Source organism: Rhynchophorus ferrugineus, unplaced genomic scaffold, assembly GCF_030347505.1.
Source record: "Rhynchophorus ferrugineus isolate W39M unplaced genomic scaffold, kcgeb_rfMv2 rfM2, whole genome shotgun sequence".
NCBI classification, from domain to species: domain Eukaryota; kingdom Metazoa; phylum Arthropoda; class Insecta; order Coleoptera; family Curculionidae; genus Rhynchophorus; species Rhynchophorus ferrugineus.
In genome coordinates, this window is record NW_027472581.1 from 31,288,717 (window position 1) to 31,304,894 (window position 16,178).

General features: G+C 31.9%; 1 protein-coding gene and 1 long non-coding RNA gene across 3 annotated transcripts in view; both read right to left on the reverse strand.

Annotated features, from left to right (window-relative positions):
- The window catches only part of LOC143190579 (muscle M-line assembly protein unc-89-like), a 564,424-nt gene that overhangs the window by 268,070 nt on the left and 280,176 nt on the right, over positions 1-16,178 (reverse strand). The window lies entirely within an intron of this gene.
- LOC143190998 (uncharacterized) lies at positions 14,290-14,916 on the reverse strand. 2 transcript variants are annotated; one of them, XR_013004375.1, is made up of 3 exons: positions 14,736-14,916; positions 14,499-14,675; positions 14,290-14,433 (listed from the first exon to the last, which is right to left on the reverse strand). It is a non-coding gene; the product is annotated as an uncharacterized LOC143190998 (long non-coding RNA). The 2 variants fall into 2 exon arrangements; XR_013004376.1 differs by lacking the exon at positions 14,290-14,433 and having other exon boundaries at positions 14,552-14,675; positions 14,749-14,880.

Consider the following 16,178-nt stretch of genomic DNA (forward strand, 5'->3'; position numbering starts at 1 on the left):
TTCACAAAATAATGATCTGACTGCTGTCAAATTTATACACCCATATTTTGAGAATTATAGCTAGCTAAAAACATATGGATATAATTCTAGTAGCGCCATATATGTGTCAGGCCGGGGACTTTTCATTCGAACTTTTAATTAAAATAACATTGAATTAGTGATTTTGTTGTGACCTGTTGTTATAATTGAAAAGTTTTGAGAATTTAAACCGTTCATATATCCACATAAACCGACACAAAAGTTTATTAAAATCGGTCCAATCACTTAGAAGTTCATTGACATACACAGGGACAGAAGAAGATATGATTTAAATGCTTATTAGATCTTATCTTGATATGACTTTGAAGTATTATCGTTTTTGATACATTGGAAATAAACAGCTTAGTTATTAACTTGATTTGTGTTACTGAAAGTACCAGTGAATAAAATTTTATAAATGTTGGTTTATAGTTCAATGCTGACAATTACCAAGACAGGGTGATGAAAGAGGGAACAACTAAAGGTCAGTATACAATTAATATACTTTAATTGTAGGAAATTGTATTATAGAGTGTGAAAACTGTGTGTTGTTATTCGGAATATATAAACATTTGTTTAAAATGTATGGGGAGAAAAATAATACTAACTGTTTTGCAAATATCTTAATGTAGTTTTATCAAGAAAGATGTATACAGGTAATAAACGGACAAACTAAGGAGAAACATAGTAATACCAAAATGACTTTACAAGGCAACATTGCATGGAAGGAAACAAGAACTAAGCGTATAACACAAATATGCTTTCTAATGACAGTAGAATATATCACTCAGATATACAATTGTTAACTGGGTGGATTAGACCTTCGGGTGATACCACTACATAAAAAAAGCGCCTAGAAATTTACCTATACTAGTATGGAAAAAGTTCAATATATATATATATATATATATATATATATATATATATATATATATATATATATATATATATATATATATATATATATGTATATATATATATATATATATATATATATATATATATAATAAAACAACTCTAACCTGTAAATTATTGTTGCTGCGGCAACATTGCGACGTTTTGATAGGTCACGTGTTTCACTACTGTTTTGAACTGACTATATCACTAAATGTTAAACAATCACAAACATAAATTTACGACCATGCCACAGCAGCATTCGAACCCGCGATTATCGAGTATGAGTATTATTATGAGTATGAGGACCATCCTGCCGTCTTTACCACTGCGCCTACCAAGACATATATTACTTTAATTAACTTTATACATCAAATATATTTCTGATGTTGAATGTGGCAAAACAAGTTTTAGTAAGCTAACATTATTTTCAAATTATTATCTTAGGTGATTAACATGATTAGCTTAATAAATAGCGATAAAATCAATAAACCCTGTGTGATCCCTAGTGTAATTATTACAATGCCAACTATCATCGCTCATTCATTGACAGATAGGAAAGGAATAATATAATTTTTAACACTAAGTTATATTTTAGGTTATTTCAACTGAATTGTTTAAAACATTAACGTCATAGTTTGAGTTGATACTTTTTCATTGCACTCTATGTTTACATATGACTTTTTAGGCCCCTGCTCTTTTTTCCGCTGTTCGTTAAACATTCATTCGAGTTGAATGTAATGGGCAATTTAGTTAGAGTTCGCATTTTTCTTATTCCGTTCTTTTATACTCTGTCCGCATTTTTCCGACCAGCTGAAAGATTTATTTCGGTCGAGATTCGATTTGTAACCTCGCAGGGAGCTGGTGAATTTTTAATCTGGTTGCTGCCGTGGACCACGCAGCGCCCTTTCGTTCTCCCGTTCGTCGTCCTCGCCCTAAATAAAGAATCGCTTGTCAGAGGCCGTCCGTAAACTTTACCAACTTCCATTATTGCAATTTTATTTCGTCGCCGGTTTGATGGATGACGGGTTTCGGCTCTTCGGCGGCTTGGCCCCCGTGTAATCTCGACGTCGTTGACAAATGTGCTTAGTTTAAAGAAACGCTTTTGATTGAATGAGCGGAACGCATCGGACGACCAGAGTCCGTAGGCGCCCGCCGACGATTCTTTTCTTATTTCTCGTTCGTTTCCTCTACTTTCGACGTTTTTGCCTGATTTTTTCTCGCTACCGTTGTTCCATCCTTTGTTTGGCCGCGAGACGTGTCGGTTGATAGTGATCAGTTGTTTCTGTTTTCTTTTTGTTTGCGATGAATAAGCGGGAACGATTTATTTAATAGTGGGCGTTATGGAGGCGGACGAACATGGATACTTCGCGGGTAATATAGTAGGAATTGGTTGGCTTTCATTCGTTTGGTTTCTTTATTTCGCTTCAGGACTCCTCTTTTTATATATTTCCTTTATTGCGGATATATTCATTTAATATTAACAGTGATATATTTTTATCGATTTGCAATAGTTATTTTTTGTTCAACAAACAATGCGGGTTTGGTTTGGATCTCCAGTCACTGTATGTAATATAATATGTAACATATTATTATTTACATATCTTAGTATTTACTTTTCTGAACTTTAGTAGAACCAAATATCGCTTATATATTAGATGATCGCTTTGTATATGGCCCATTCAATAAAACAGTGGAATCACGCCGTATAAAGTGATGACGCCGAAACGTCTCAATCTTGCCACATTAACACCGAATTTTTGTTCATTTTGGACTTAAGCTACAGTTAATTATAGAGTCATAATAGTTTGTAGGTTAGGGTTGTGTTTTGTTATGTTTACATTGAACTCTTTTCCATACTACTTATGTGTAATTAAAAATTATATATCCAAGTAATATGCTTTATGTTCAATTAGGGAGCATACTTACCTTTTACGTTTAGTTTTAGTTTCCTTCGGTGCAGTGATCCATCCTCGTAAAGTCATTATAAAGTCAAGTACGAATATATCACTGTATTTCTCCTTGGTTTCTTCGGATACTAAATGTATACATCCTTCTTGATAAAAGTAGATTTCATCACTGCATTATCCCTAACGCATGCGCTATATTTGCAAATAAGTTAGTATTCATTATCCTCTCATATATTTTAACCAAGTGCTCATGTATATTCTGAATAATTACTCACATATCTATGCACACAAATAAATCTTTCACACTCTACAATAAATTTTCCTACAGTAATAATATATAAGTCTCACTACTAATTGTTTCCACTTTCAGTGTTCCACTTCCCAGTCTTGGAAATTGTCAGCATAGAATCATAATCCCATATTCAGAAAGTTTCATTCGAGTCAATAACTGAGCTGTTTTTTTCCAATCTATTTAACATTTTAGAATTAAGGGGTTCAGCTATCTTAGGGAATTAAACTAGGAATATATTTCAATTAAATTAAACGTTTTTATCATACATACACGTTTCATAAGTGGAACAGTTGGCAGATCTTTTGAATTTATTCAATTAATGAGAATCAACATACTTTACAAGAAAAGAATACAGGTCGGCATTGGATTAGAAATTGTTTTATAAATACTATATATATATATATATATATATATATATATATATATATATATATATAGGTCGTTTCTTCAGCAGGAAGTGTTAGATAGCGCGATTAACACAGCACTTTATATTCTTAAATGTTGGATCTGGTACCTTGTACTGTTATTTGACTGACCAGTGATATGTTTATATAATATGGGTGTGTTTATTTATTAACGTTATTAACGTTATGTTTAATTTAACGGATGTGCAAGAAATATAGAATTTGTATTAAAAAAATACAAAAATTTATATCAATTTTGATCCTCAGCTTGAGTAGATATCAACAATTCCTAGATAAAAGAAGAAAAACTACATGTAAGTGCTTAAAGCTCACACCTTCCGTTCATTGTATTTGATTCTGTCTTGTTGTATCTTGAGTTGCACCTGTCTTCGCAAAACGATTTGTGCCCACACATTTGTACATCTGATTAGAAAATGTCGATGATTATGTAGATGATATATGTAGATGTATATCTATTATATTATTTTTTCTTATTATTATATTATCTAGGTAAAGCATTCAATGGTCTCGTGTTACTTAATAATTCTTTCAGTGCTTAATGACGATGACGAATTAATTTTGGCGCGTCCCATCTTTTGGACTTCTGAAAACCTGACTATGAAGACCTCACTTAATTACCAATCTGTATCCTGCTGCAAATCATGCAACATCATATCATTTCGTTCTGATTTACGATGGTTCCATTAGTTGTGTGCGATTGCGAAATAATTTATCAAATTCGTTGAATAAATTTGTTTGATTCTTGAGCTGGTGATCGCCGAGGATATGCAATCTTTCCATTGATTTTCAATATACTAGTACCTGCCATTATGCAAAGAGTTTTTAAAAACAGACATGAAGTTTAACATAACAACCTCCCTGACCCTGCTGATGGTCGATGATAATAACACTATATTCCCTGAGACAGATAATGAGGCTTCTACCGGACCTGCTGGACTTCTCTTCTCCAGTTTTTTGAATAGTTTCGACCAAGTATTTTAAATGAAAATTTCTTTAGATTTTGCCCTCTTTAGTTTCTAAAAATGCTGATGTTAATTGATTGCCAGTCATATACACTGTTTTCTCAATTGAAGAAACTTTGGCTGACTTTGACTTTTGAAAAATTGCTTTTCCACTGTTTCTCTTAAAATCTCTATTTGATCTTTAGCTGTTTGTGTGCTCTGAGTTAGAGTCACCTAATTCGAATGGTTTGTCAATTCTTTGCCTCACTCTTGGTTTAGTTTCCAAGGGTTCCGATATTACTCCCTAAAATTTTACCTTTGATTGTGTACCAGTCAGTGTTTGTCTGATAATTACATTGGTTGTCAAATCTAGATCCTATTCTTACATAATTTGTAAAATAAATTCACGGTCTACATAGCCATAGGTTTTTTGTAGCCTAAAAATATTCAGACCACTTTCTGTGTATGAGTCTGAGTGTCTGAGTATTAATTTTAAAATTAATATTTCTTTTAAAATTAATTTTCTTTAATATTCTGAACAATATCTGCCTAATCTGAAACCTGCTTGATATTCACCAAATTTTCATTGAAGTTGTTGATGTGTTCGGTCAAGGAGACATTTTGAGATAATTTTGTAGGTGACTGACAAAACGGAGATTCCTCTATATATATAGTTCGCACTGCATTATTATATATCTTGAGAATCAATGATTAAAGACCAAAGTATTAACTACTGATGACTGCTATTGTCACTATCAAGGGGAACCAGTTAGAGAAAGTATAGTATAGTATAGTATACTTGGAATCAGTAATTCATAATAAGAAAGTGGCATCCACCGTTGAAGTAATAAGCCCAACCGCCCAATTTTCTGGAGCTTATGCTTCTCTACTATGATGCATGTGGAAAAGAGAAAGTATTACAATTAAGGCTAAAATCCACATCTCTTGCTTATTTTGTCAATTCTTCTACATGGCTCCTAGACTTGGATAGAGTTACCGTCTGACATCTGTAAGCTTGAGCTATTTAAAATCCGATATCTAAGGTAGATTCTTAATGTTTCTCTCCGAGATTGTGTGAGAAATGAAGTAATTAATTTAAGATGCGACAATCAGGACACAGTTGTGGAATAAATTCAGAGAGCTTATAACACTGAAACTACAAAAGATTATTCAAATTGCCGAATTTGAACAAAATCCGTAATTCATATATCTCGGAAACTATAATAAATATATCTATTTGGCGAACGATTACGTAATAAGCATGCCGAATATTACTTAGTGTATGAATTGGAAGAAAATCTGTAATTCATAAGAATAATTTAAAATTTTGTTGTATATGTAAAAACAGAACTGACAGTAATAATGGTTACAGATTATAATGGTTTAAAAATGTTTGTTGAATGAAAAGTTGTATGGTCCTTTTGGACGGAAGAGACAGCAAGCTGCTCCAAGAGAAATATGGATCAAGATAATTGAAAACGATTTAAGAAATAGGAGACAAATGTTATCCGAGGCAAGAACAGCTGCGAGCGATCACCAACTGTGACGAGTTTTAGTGAAGAGTGTTCGAAGTCCTGCGACAACAATACCAACGTATTGCTTGGTAAGTCGAGACTCTGCCCGAGCGCTGGTGGTCCTGCTAAATCCGTTTTGGTTAATCGATGATCCATTAATGCGGTGCACAACAAAACGACAAGTCTGATAGCCATCACTTCGCATCGACCACAAAACTCATTGTACAATCAATCAAATAATCTTAATAGCGAGCAAAAGGAAAGAAACTACAAAATAAAACCAGCGCTATTTGTACGCAAGTAAATCGAAAAATGTCGATTCAAGGCGTAAGAATGTTATCGAACCGGCAAAAGAGCACTTCGCCAGACTAGTTGAAGTTCGAGTTCGAGAACAACCAAAACAGTGTGCTCGAAAACTGCTCCGCCGACAAGATAAAAGAAGGGTACTCTAAAAGGAAAGTTATAAAAATTCCTCGACTGCCGAAATAACATTAAAAACTTCCCCGGATCAAAGTCCTTCGCAAAGTTTCTTTTATTTATACACCCTTGTTCTGTTTTCGTCAACATTTTTATCAAGAAGTTCGCGGAAGGACCGACGGATTCCCGACACCGAAACGAAAAAAAAAAAACCGGCGACCCCTCAAGTGAAGAATTATTCAGAGAAAGTTAGATAATAAGTTTCTTTTATTTTGTTGCCAGAGATACGGTTAGTCTCGCCGGTCCCATGTGGTAATAAAATATTTTATTAAAAAGTTTCAACTTTTAGGTTGGCTTTTTCCGTTCCCACATGACCGCCCACCGCGCGATTTCCTCCTCCTCGCCCCGGCCGGCCGGTAACACCGCCCCAGGACCCGGTTAAAACGCATTAGGTTAACTGCCGTAGTTTTTTGGGGCGCGTCAGGGAAACGGTTATACTGTATCAGTTTTTGTACGGAAATGGAAACGTCACAAACATTTTTACATATTGGACCGTTCGTAAAGTAACTTTGTTTTTGTGCGGGCTAGGAGGAAGGGGGAAGGGGTTTGTTTTTTCGAACTGTATCCGTTTCGTAAAAGGGGATCGTTTCATTTTCACAACTTTCAACATTAGTTCTTATTTGTATGGCAGCGTTTCCTTTTTTTCAGTATAAATCCTTTTCAGTGTATAAAGCAATAACAGGAAAGACATTTTACTTCTTTGTGACATATACTACTGATAGGAGTTTACTATATTTTATCTAAAAGTAACAGCTATTAATACCCATTAAGGGAATTTTTACTCGATTTTACTCGAGTCAGCTCTAATGATTTCTTGAACTCGCTCATTTAGAAAGTAAAACTTTCACAAACTCACTAGAGCTAATAGTGTCAATAGAACTTACTATTAAGCCCAATATTACGATCCAGCATTACCAAGTCAGAATCGGGTTGCTCATGCCTGAACTTGTTGGTTCCGAAATGGAGCGGCGTTTATAAACTAAATCTAGTAAATGTTTCGGAATTTTGGGATCGCATCTTTGGAAATTATAACATTGAAGTTTTCTGATCGGGCTTTCTTATTTAATCCACTTCACTCACTGAATAAGGACTCTGCTTTTTCATGGATGGGATACCAGATAAGGTTGTTGTTACAGAACTTGAATTTTATAGATTATTTAGGTGTTTATAATACTCAATACCCTTTAGAAATTGTTTTATCCAAATAGACCTTTAGTGGAATCTAGTATCCATTCAAAACTAAGTGGATTATCTGCTCATATCTCACATATTGTTATTTAATTTTTTTAAGTGAATTTTTGATCCTTTCAGTTTCACTTTCTGTTGTAAATATATTTTATCGTTTTTTAACTCTTTAAGCTGTGGAGTTAGGATATGTGGTTTGAATATTACTACGATGTTGCGTTTCTTTAGCATCTTTCCCATGGGGCCTATCCTTTGTTGAAAAAACGAGTGGATTGCTAGGGAATTAAACAAAAAATAATATATTTTCCTATTCCTTGTTTTTTTGAATGTAAATATTTAATATTATTCTCATTTGGAATATAATTTTATTTATAACCTTCAAAATGGGGTTTATATATATCTTGTTTGTGTAGTATCTTGAAAATACTTGACTTAGTTATCATTGTAGTCATATTAGAACATTGTCATCTCTATCGCCTGTTTTCCTATATAATAAGTTAAGAGAAATAAGGGAATATCCTCCATTAAGAGTTCCTATATTTACGTTGCTACTGCCCATTTTGTTCAGCTTCAGGATTGTTCATGGGCAATGCCTTTAAATATACTCAAATCATACATGCATACTTAAAGCAATATAAAAATATGAAGAAAGGTCTGTCGGATGAAGGGAACGTCACCAATACTGCAAGGTGTAAAAACTTCCATCACAAACTTGTCTGCCTGCCTTGATTAAGCTGCTGGTTATAAAATATTTACTGACCTTTTCAAGAAAGACATTTTGCTTCTCTGTAGGATTTACTACTCATCAGAGATTACTATATTTTTTATACTAAAATTACGATCCAGCATCACTAGGTCAGAATCGGATTGCTCATACCTGAACTGTTGTTTATCCGGAATGGATCCGCGTTTATTGACTAAATCCAGTAAAGGTTTCGGAAGATTTTAGATCGCATTTTTGGAAATTATAATGTTGAAGCTTTCCTGATCAGGCTTTCTATTTAATACACTTCACTTACTGAATAAGGGCTCTGCTTTTTTATGGATGGGATACCAGATAAAGTTGTTAAAAAGTTGTTAAAGTAGTATTATATCGAACTTGAATTTTTTAGATGTTTGTTTTTATTCAAATAGCCCTTTACTGACTATAACTTCAACTTCATCCACTTGAATGTTATGGCCATTATCCATCCAGTATTCAGTCAAAACTAAATGAATTATGTGCTCATATATATCGATGTATAGATTTTATTTTCAATTAATTAAATATAGTTTGAATAAACTTTTAAAATTGGTCCTTAATTTAATATTTTTTTAATAAAATATCAAAAACGGTATATCGAAATTTTTAAAAATATTGATATGTCGAAATATCGATATTTTTTGCAATGGTCCACACCCCTAGGTTAAACTACTAGTCTTAATTAAAAATATTGTGTATCAACCAGTAGTGCCCTTCATTAAGCAAAAGTTCTTTAAACCAATCGTTGAGTGTTTTTTTTTCCTCTCGAATGCAAATGAGGGATGTTAAAACTACTTTATTTAAAATACTTAACTAAATTTTTCAAGGAATTGACAGGTATTATGAATGATTAATTACGATATTCACACCAACTAGTTACACCTTCTAGTTACACCAACTGGCCTTAGTAGATGTTCGATTGTTTTTGTAGACTTGTGACGACTGTGTGAAGACTATCGAATATTGGTGAGAGCAATTGGAGACTGTAAAATATAGTGGTGATTGTTGAAGGATATTTATGTATGAAGACTCAATTTACTAAAGTAACTCAAACATACTATTACAAAGTTATAAATTTACAGTTATAATAAAAACGGTATTCCTCGATACCAATGTAAGAATGTACAAGAAAGTACAACTATTAATTGAGTAAGTAGTAAGTTATGAGGGAAAGGATGATTGTCATAAGATGAGTTGAATGGAAGATGATTATGGACTATAGTACGCCAGAAGTAACTAAATATATCCAAAACAGGGGCAAGATTAGTTTCTTCTTAACACAAGTAGTTCAAAGAAGGAACTTCCAGCATGAATAATAGTTTAATTCAATGTGTTTCCGCTCTGTTACCGTAACGTCTAAGCGATTTGCCACAATATTCCGTCTGGTAAATAATATAGGTCTCCATATTTATCTCTAGTTATGTTGTTTGAACACTATGAATTTATCAAGTATATTAATTTTCTTCGGAATATTTGAATTTTCTTCAACAACGATTAAAACGGTTGGTAAGAAACAGGGGCCTTCTGATAATTATTATAGGAAAATTCAGACATGGTATACGAATGTCTAGAATGGTAAACGTTGGAATAACAATTGATGATGTTTAATTACTCATAACCTTTATTAATAATTCATAGCAGATATATTGTACTTTATGCTGGAATGATGAATGTTTAATAACACCTTCGGTTTGGATGAACTCAATCAGATACAATGAAGAAGAAATTAACAAATGATGACATTGCGAACAAATGTTAGATAAATTGGAAATGAACAGCTTAGTTATTCACTTGAGTGAAACTTTATTAATATTGGATTATGATTCAATGCTGACAATACCAAGATAGGAGTGATGAACAACTAAAAGTGAGTATATAGTTAATATATCATAACTGTAGGAAATGTTATTGTAGAGTGTAAAAGATCTATGTGGGCAGATATGTGTCTAATTGTTCAGAATATACATGAGCATTTAGTTAATATGTATCAGGACAGCAAAAATAGTATATATTTTGCAGATATGGCAAATACTTTAAGTGTGATTAAATCTAGTTTTATCAAGATAGATGTATACAGGTATTAACAGAACAAACGAAGAAATTAGATATAATATAATGTTAAAATAAATTATATTTGATAACACTATTTTTGTTTAGTTATTTTATTTAGATTAGAATTTTGTTGTATGTCAAAGCTAAACTGAACTAAAACTCAGAGCTGATACAGCAACATTACGACATTTTGACCTCACAAATTTACATGACGCATGTATAAAGTAACTTCGGAATGACTATATGTAACTGTAGTAAAGATACCTGTAGTATATATGTATATTATGCATCTAAAATGTATTCTGATTTTTTCAAATCAATCAATTAATCAATGACAATGACAGGATTAGAAGGATATTGTTTATAATGTGGTGTTACCAGCTGGTTAAACCATCGATTCAGATCTCCATTGTCAACACCTAAATACGACTGTGGCAATCTATCAAGATAATCTTATCAGGCCTGATTATCTCCAACACGGCAAATCAGATATATTTCCATAAATAATATTCGCTGTTCGACACCATCAATCTCCCCATCAATTTACTTAAAAATATTTAAGAACTTTTTTTCTTGGGCAAAACATGAGATGTCGAACAACCGCAAATCATCGGGGAAATTGAAGATGACTAATAGGGTTCGCTCCACGAACTCGGACCCTTATCGTCGATGAAATGCGGTTAATGGAAGAAATACGCAAAACTGAATAAAAAAAATCGGAATGGCCGGTGAATTATTCAGGATAGAGGCGTGATTGGTGTCGACGCTCTGCATAAATATATTCATGTGCGGGCTTTTTTCCCGTTCTGGGACATGAATACAATCCATCGTGTGGATAATAAGAAAAAATCTGTTCTTTTTATATAATGGGAGTCGGAGGGGAGTTAAATCAAACCCGGAGAGGTTTTCTGTGTTCTATAACTGTTTTATACGAGGAAGAGGAAAAGAAAAATTAAGTCAGATGGGACTTAGCTTTATATAAAAATTATTTTTTGTACCGAAATTTTTCTTATACTTAAAAGAGACTAGATTTGCTCAAAATATGTTATATATCTAATTTGTTTCTACAGAAAAGCATATCATACCATTTCAACACAATTTTTATCGATTAAATCAATATTCAATATTGTTTAACACAAATTACAGTTTTTTTAATATATTTTAAAGTCTCCTTTTACCAACTATGGGTTTGTCTGGACTGGGCCTACGGTTTAACGTGGGCACCTAACCACGGTCCTCAGCATTAGGCCTACCGACTGGCGAGTGACCAACTTTAGAAATCATCCCAGAATCCAAGACAGTAAGACATCCGGTCTTACCCAGCCTGGTTACTGGCGTAACTGGGATCATTTTCCTTGTCGGATTTTACACTTTAGCTTAGAGCATTCACAAATTTGAGACAATAACAAACATAAATTTACGACCATGCCGCAGCAGGATTCGAAACCGCGGCTATCAGAACAGTAGGAGGACTGTCCCATCGCCTTTACACCGCGTCACCAAGCCGTCTAACTCAAATTACAGTTTAAAACCACAATATTCATATTAATCCATTTTTTAGTCATCATTTTCGTGATTCGTAGAGATATTTGGACCAACAATTATCGACCAAGACAGTTTGGTTAATAGAATTATTTAATCTAACAAACTTATAGATGGTTTAATGAGTATTTTTTTACTTGAAGGCCACTTAAAAAACATCAATTTATCAATGTTTTGTCAATTGTCTTTTGTGCAATTTTTATGCCATTATGTGATAAAAATATAAAATACTTTTTCGTAAGTTTTAAAATTCTTTTTCATACGATCTTGGCACTGACAATAACGAACAAAATTAGAAAAGAAGTATCCAATTTGGTGCTGAGTTGTACAGTATCTTCCTAACACCTTTGTCCCAGGTTGGTATGGGTTGGCTCTGATCTTTCTCCTTTCAGTCTCTGCTTTCAAGACTCTTTTAGCCTGTATTATCTCTTCCATATGCTCATTTTTTTGTTAACTAATTCTGTTTTCTATTATTTGTTCATAGCTTTTCACAGCCATGTGCAGTAGATTAATCTGTCAATAATAATTGCAGTTTCTTTGTCTTCGGTGTTATTTATATATACTGGAACAATGGGTGCAATTTGGTATATATATATATATATATATATATATATATATATATATATATATATATACACATATATATATATATATATATATATATATATATTAAATATTTCCAATATTATTTCATCTTCGCTCGATATCTTTCAGTTCTGTTTTAGTATCTTAGTACATTCTATAATTGTACAATTCATAATTTCTTCCATCTTACTTTCTCTGCTTATTGGTCTGCATATTTTTTCGTTTTCATATCTTGTTATTACCATCTTATCATCTTTTAATTTTGATCTTATAAGCTTATGTAGTAGATCATTCACAGATCACAGGAATGGACATTTATATCCAAAGTCAGATAGATTTTATATCTATTTTCATTTTCCTTAGAAATTGTAATGATATAATGCCGTTTCTCAGAGGTAGATTAGAAACTATTTTCAAAATATAAATATTTTACAAATCCGCCATCCACCAAATCATGAACCAGATTCATAAATTGAATCAACACTAACAGAAAGCGAAGAAGCTCGAATATTAGACACTTTTAAACCTCAAATTCAGTCACAAGAATGTTAATAAATAGTGAATTTAACGTCTTTATTTTCATAGCAAATAAACTATACTATATATTGTACAATAAATATTTTGATCGGATAAACTTGCGAACAATTCGACCGCGTCGTACGGTTAGTTGGAAGGATAAAGCTACAAGGTTATCATTTATCGTCTTGACGGTTGAATCGATCCGGATTGTACAACTTGCCTTACTATAGATTGCTTGGTGTGCCTTCCGTTCCCCAAATGAACATCCCACGTCGCACAATTGGTTGAACGACAACGCCACAGATTATGTGTTTATCGTTTCGACAGTCGAATGGACTCTAGGATATATTATTTCGCAACATCTCCATTTAATTTTTTGATTTAGAGTTGAGTTTGGCGCATGCGTATATACAGCTTTATTTACTTATTTTTTTATCGTGATAATCAGATTTAATGTCGAATATATTAAGCAGGTAAATAGGTTCAGGAGGTCAAATTTTGGAAATAACGCATTTTATTTAAAAAAGTATTGAATAAAACGAGATAATAAAAATATAATTAATGTATGTCCAAGCATTCTATTTTTATAAAAGCTTCATATTACACATTACAATTATTATTTATAAATAAAAATACACAAATATGACAAATAATTGATTGATATAAGGAGAGATATAAAAATTAAAAATAACATATTTTATTTAAAAAAATATTGAATAAAATTAAATTACAAAAATAATTTTTATTTGCCTTTCTATTTTTATAAAAACACCATATTTAAATAAATTTGCTTGTTTGAACAATTAACAAGAAGTCAAATAATCATATAAATAAACATTACCATAAAAAAGACCAATATCGTTTATATCAAACACAACACATCCAATATAGTTAAAACCAAACGAAAAAGCCACCACTATATATGAAAGCAGTAAAATATTCTTAAAAATCTCCAAATATTATCGCTACTATTCTTGATCCACAAAAACCATTAATTAATTGACTACCTCGAGCTTTCGATTAACATATTGTACATTTACTGGCCTAAAACGAATGGATGATCGTATTTTAAATCTGAAAGACATCTCAGTCAATACATCATTATATTCACAAAACAATAATTTATTTACCTATACTTTTATATAATAATGCATTATACTTTCCTTGTCATTAGATCACTAGGGTGTCGTTGATATTTTTTTAACAAATCTAATTATTTCAAAGTATCATGGTACACTGTTCTATATCTCAGCAAAATGCTGTTCAATTTATTCTGCGTTTCTCTGAATTTCACATTCTTCAACTTTTACTCTCAACAAATTCTAGCTATATCTTAACTATAAAACAAAATTTAAATCATTAATAAAATATATTTTGTTTAAAATAAATGTCCAATTATTACCAGTTACTACAGTTTTTGCTACTATTCTTGATGGCCAAACCTCATTAATGACTTGAATACTTCCAACAAAACAAGAATTATTTTCTTCTCTGTTGTTATCGTTAAATTTTGGTATACGTTGATACCTCTTCCAGGTCGTTGAAAATAATGTGTTACATTCGGCAGCTAAAATTCCCACTATAAATAAAATTGATGCTGTTAAAATGGATTTTATAACTTTTAAAAATTTAACCTTACATTCTGCACTTACCCTTGTCTTTCCATATTTTGAAACCAACATATGTTAGACCACCAAGAATAATACAACAATTTAATGATTATTACTATAGAATTATTAATGTAACACAATATCTAAATATTCTAGAATTTTTGTTGTTTTGATATGATCGACCGTACCGATCCACTCAAAAAGAATCGACCGCCGTTAGAAACGGAAGACAATATAGTTTCATATAGTTTATTCTTTTCTGTGCCTTATTCTATGCAGGAGAGTGCGCATGTGCTAAATCCGGAGATGTGGGGATTTAGGATCGACTCTAGTAATACTCTAATAATCGTACTACAGATTAATAATAAAAAAAGAGTTTTAAAATGTACAATATTCCCAGATAAATATGAGGAAAAAATTAACTTATAACTGAAATGGTTCTTCTTATATTCTAGCAGTAAATATTAGTTTAACTTAATACTGATTATATTTGTCATTATTCCTAAATAATATTACTATCTTTAGCAATAATATTATCTAACAATAATATTATCTTACTTACTACTTACCACCATTAAGGTATATAAATTATAGATATATTCGCCAAGAATCCATTGAAATATTATGTTATTGTTTATTCAATATAAAGAAAAAATAATATAAACATTAATATGTAAGTAAATGTAAATAAATCTTCCGCAGATATCTTAACAATATCATCGGTAGGACGATGAGGCGAAAACTTCAAAATGCCGCTATATATCATATTCAATAATTCTTCTATTGGCTTTATTTAAATTCAATTTTTGAAAGAGGTTTTCAAAATTCGGTAATTCGATCCAAACCAAAAATAAAAAACACTTTAATATCAATATTTTAGCCATAACTTGGAAAAACTCTATAACCCCGTTCCATAAATTGGTCATAAAATACTAGACGCCAATAATAGTGATTTATTCCTCTATATTCAACCACTTAGAACCAATATAAAAAAAAGTTATAGAAAGCTTATGTCCTATTATATAACACACTGTTAAAAGGGAACCTTCACTATCTGAATATCAAACTCGCTTTATTTTCTTTTACTATATTAATACATTTACGCATAAACCTGCAACGATCTCCTTCTTATCTTGAATAGGTTTACCAGTAATTTTTTCAAGGCTTCGTTGTATTTCATCCATTAGGCGCATCTTATTTTCGATAAAGGTCGACGAGTGTCCGTTTGGTACGTGGTTTCATTGCTGCCAGGCGTATTAGTCATCATCAATCTCCCTGTTGACTTCCGGTAACGTTACACTTGACGTTTAGAAAAAAATCACTTAAAAAGTTACCCCCCTCTATAAATCTGGTCGGAAAATCCGAGCATGAAAAATTTAGTCTTAAGAAAGCTATAATTTTTTAATGAAGTAGTATATTTCTTATAATCTTTATACATACATACGTACATACATATATATATATATATATAT